This window comes from Mus caroli, chromosome 8, assembly GCF_900094665.2.
Source record: "Mus caroli chromosome 8, CAROLI_EIJ_v1.1, whole genome shotgun sequence".
Classification (NCBI taxonomy): domain Eukaryota; kingdom Metazoa; phylum Chordata; class Mammalia; order Rodentia; family Muridae; genus Mus; species Mus caroli.
The window spans coordinates 119,307,824-119,312,809 of record NC_034577.1 but is presented as its reverse complement, the minus strand read 5'-3'; positions in this window follow the sequence as shown (position 1 = coordinate 119,312,809).

The following is a 4,986-nucleotide window of genomic DNA, read 5'->3' as shown; positions in this document are numbered from 1 at the left end:
CTCCTCCTCCCCCTCCTCCTCCTCTTCCTCCTCCTCCTCCTCCTTCTACTTGAGACTGTGTCTCTAACTGAGAATTCCTTGGCTCTGTGGGGAGCTATGAGAGTTAAGCAGGCCCTATGTTTTTTGTCAAAGAACAAAGGAACAGGCCCTGGGTTTCCTGAAGAACATCAATTTGCATTGTGATCCAAAGCAAGAACTTTCTTTTTTTTTTAAATCTCAGTTTCCCACAAACTTGCAGAATCACCTCATTTTAAAAGGAAGTACTTGCTTTGACCTTCAAATATTCTTTATACTTGTCCTGGTCATAAGTATTCCTTCAGAAAGCATCAGAGCTGCCAGGCTCCTGCTGGAATCATGGTATCCCTTCCTGAGTGAAGGACTGGGGAACAAACTGTCCCTTTTCTTCATTACCTTGTCCACCTGCAACCTTTGAACTTCATGAGACTTAAACAAATTAAAGGATTAGATTCCATGACAACTCAAGGTAATGAAAACCTTTCTCCAGGGATTCAACTGAGCTAGAAAGACTAGATGTGAATTTCCTAGGGTCATGGCATTTGACTCTTCCATGAGCCATTATGAAAAGGTAAGGGACATTCTTCCTAGACCTCTGCTAAATGGCTATGGTTTGAACCAGAAAGTTGTAGATTTGGCCTCAGATATGAGGTTTTTTTTCCCTATATGGCTGCAGGCATTTAGAGAAATTGGTGTAAATAGCATATTTTAAAAATTCTTCTAAACTAGGTGTGGTGATAAGAGCCTGGCATCCCAGAATAAAACTTTAGAATGAAAGAAAAATTAGTAGATCAGCTTAAAGGCTGAGTCTGAGGCTTAACCTTATTAAAGCTACAGTGTACTTTGGAAAATTAAGTGAATAGATGCAGGAGGATGAGGAGTTCAAAGTTACCCTTGGCTACACAGCAAGTCAGAAGTAACTGGGCTATGTGAGACCCTATTCCAGGAATAGCGAACCAACCAGCAAACAACAATCCCCCCAAACAAAAAACAAAGGTGTTTCCAGTTCAAAGACTCTAACATGAAGCTAGAAGAGTTCCATTGTGGCAAAGCCAGCCATGAACAATGCACACAAGTCTGCAGAGAGCACAACATCTCATGATGGGGGCAACCTGTCTTTAGATACTCAGTGATTACACAGGAAATACATTCACGTGGCAACCCATAGCCAGGTATGTTATTTCATGCCTGTAATCACAGTACTTAGGAGGTTTCAGCAGCAGAATTTCCTTAAGGTAAGGCCATCTAGAGCAGCATAGAATTCTAGGCAAATCTGGGCAACATAGTGAGTTCCGGGCCAGCCTGGGCTATATGCAAGTTTGACATAAACTGGGCTACAGAGCAAATTCTAGACCAGAGGGGGGTATGGTAAGAGTGAGATTCTATATCATATATTAGGAAATAAATAAATTAAATCCTAAGCAATGCCCATTGCAACCGTTCTTTTGCTTTTAAGCTTTTGTGTAGAAAGCAACAGCAAACTACACATAACAGTCACCCACTGAGAGAGAGCTTGAAGTTTGCAAGTTAGAAACAGCAGCTTCTGGATTATTATGAAATGCCCACACTGCTGTATTTGCTGCAGCAGGTCACACCGTGTCAACTTCTGACTGAAGGTTCTGGGTCCTCTCACTGCAACAGAAAAAAAGGCGAAGGTAATTTCCCACCTTAGGGAAGAACTGGGGCTCAAAAAAAATCAGTAAGTGTATCTAAGCACTTACAAGATTATGGAATTAAGAATTAAGAAGGCTTTCCTGTGATTTTTTTTTCTGTGAGTTATTTACTAAGGACCTTCCTGCTTGCACATCTCCTGCATCCTGAGTGTGGAAACTGCTGGGGTAATGTTGGCAAGAATTCAGGGATGAAGTAAGAAGTCTTGGAATGAAAGCAGAGCTGGCTGATTAACTGAGGGCTGGCCTCATTAAATCCACACTGCACTCTGAGATAAAAATTGAGTCTGTGTCTTAGTTGACCATCAACTTCCCAATCTCTACTTGACCTTTCCAGGTTGGTTTGAAATCAATTGTTTTCTCTTCTTGAGAAAAATTCTTATTGTTTTTCCCAAGGCAGCCAACTTTCTTCCACAGGGGGAAGAAATGTCCTGATAAAATAGAGTCTAAACTACAAGGGGAAAAAATGCCTTAAATCCCCACAATAGAGAAGTTCCTGGAGCTGGAAGACACTAGACACTCTCTGAAGGTTACTGAAGTAATGAATTAATGAAAGAATGAGAGAACTAGAGGGGTGCCCAGCAGTGGACTTGTGAATGCGTGGTGCTTCCTGTGCCCTTGTGATTTGTCTGGACCTCTGGTGTTGTGCTGGTTAAGCCTGAGATAGTTTGTTTCATTCAGAGCCTGGCTCCCAGCATGCCTGACTTAGTAACTGTAAATTCCATGGTGAGCTTGAAAATAGCCCTCTGCACACTTTCTCTATCAATTTAGCCTGGTCTTACCAGACCTGAAGTTTTACGAAATCCCCAGTATTATAAATTCCCATCAAAGACCAGTGAGACATCTAGAGAAAAATGTTCTGTTAGGTTCACTGAAAATGAAGACAGCAGGTTTTCCCTTTAGTTCCTTGGATTATTTATTACAGGTCTACAGTGTATCTCATCTCCCCGGTCTTTTCTGAGGATATTTAAGTTCAGATTTCTCTCCCAGCACCACCCAATAAGCTCTTCTTAATAAATGCCAGTACTGCAATCAAGTCCACTTTGCAAGAAATAAACATGCCACCAAGGAAATCTGCCTCCTCACTTTCCCACTCATCAATACTCGACCACAGCCCTGGCAATTCTGGCTTCAATTTTGAGCATCTCTAACAGCAACTCGACGTTTCTGGGAGGGTCAGATGGAAGAGGGACAAAGGTGAACTATTTGTATGATCCCACTACCTTTGTGCTATAGCTGTCTGGTTCCTGCATTCCCAAGATTTCAACTTTTCTCTATCTCACTTTCTCTTTATCTTGTCAAATGTTAGAGATGAGTTGTTGAGGGGGTGGAAACACATCACCAAAGGACTTCAGGGTATGGGGCATATTGAGAAAACAGAAACACTCAGGTAAGGCATTGAACCATTTCCATACAAATAAGCCTGCTAAAATTTGATGGTGGTGGTGGTGGTGGTGGTGGTGCTGGTAGTAATGGTATGTGTGTTCACGTGTGCCAGAAGTTGATGTGTCACTGACTGAGCTAGTTTGGCTGGCCAGGGATCTGCCTGTCTCTGCCTCTGCAAAGCTGGAGTGTATTACAAGTGTATACCACCATACCTGGTATTTTTATATAGGCACTAGAACTTAAACTCAGGTCCTTATGTGTGCATGTTAAACACATGCTGATTGAGCTGTCTCCCTAGACCAATGAATCAAAATCATGTCTCCTATAAAAGGAGTCCATATTTTCTTTTGAGAAACTATGTACCCCTCTGAGGAATAATACCAAATTACAGCAAACCTATCAAGTGATTATATGAGAATGATTCATGTGTTGACAAATGTTTAGTAAGCCCTGCAGACATGACAAGTAGTTTTAGCTTTGGAGATACAGTGGTGAATGAGATCTTAAATTCCCTGTTGGTAAAGATAATGTATTTTTAAAAAGAATAATAAAATAGTAATAATGGTCTAGTGACACCATGAGGAGAAAAGCCAGGTGTAGCAAAAGGTGAGCTCATCTGAGACAGTAACTCTGAGTGGAGATCTGAGTGGAGAGGCTGGCACAAGGACTAATGGCCTTTAGTGATCTGAGCCCACAGCAAGCTCAGCAGCCTGGCGGTGTCTGAGAACATGGAGGTGACAGACAAGTTAAGTGCACAAATGACAAGGCATTGAAGACCTGGGTAGCGGTGATGTAATCTGATTTGCATTCAGAAAGATCATCCTGCTTATTTCATGACAGTGAAGAGGAAGCCAGGAGCTAACACAGAAGTATCTTCAAGTTCAGGCAAGCCAAAAAAAAAGGATGGTGAAAACAGGCAGATACAGGTGAGCATGCTATTAACAGCCTCTTCATGGAGACTCTCATCAATTCATTATCTCAGGGCCACATGTCTTCTCAGAAGAATCCCGTCAGAAGCACTCAGAAAGTTGGGGTACATTTCTGGGGTACATTTTCCTTTCTTGTTTTCTTTCTGTGTTAGACCTAATTAGACTATCAGATTTTTCTTTAAAGATTTATTTTATTTTAAAAAGATATACTTTATTTATGTGTAAGCACTCTGCCTGCATGTATATCTGTGCACCATGTTCATGCCTGGTGTTTGATGAGGTCAGAAGAGGGCTTTGGATCCTGCAGCTGGAGTTGAGAATCGTTGTGATGGATGTGAGGGCTGAGAACTGAACCCAGGTTCTCTGCAAGAGTAACACATGCTTGTCAGCTAGTTGCCTTGTCAGTGTCAGATGACAGCTAGTCATCTCTTCAGTGTCAGAACATCAGATGTTTAGGGAAAAGCTCCTAAAATGGAAAAGGGAAGAAGGTAGAGGGAAGGAAAGGAGGGAACGGGAACAGGAGGGGAGGGGAAGAGAGGGGGAGGGGGAGGGGAGGGAGAGAAAGAGGGGAGGGGAAAGGAGAGAAGGGGGATGGAAGGGGAGAGGACTGGAAAGGAGAGGAGGGGGAAGGAGAGGAGGGGAAAGGGTTAGGGGAGGGGGAGGGGAGAAAAAAAGGGAGAAAAGAGATAAAGAAGAAAATGTGAGAAGAAAGGCACTTGATAAGGGGTGTGGAATAGTATGGGAGGTGGCATTCTGTTAGACAGTCATGTCTAAGAGGAGAGGGAACTGTGAGACTGAGTGAAGTCATGCAAACCCTCAAGTGTTCCCAGTAGGGTACAGGTTTGAGAAACACAACACACACATACACACACACACACACATACACCACATAATGCATACACAACACACACATACTCATACCGCACAAAACGCACATACGTGTACCACACACACAGACACACCAAATGTTTCTTTGAATTTTATTC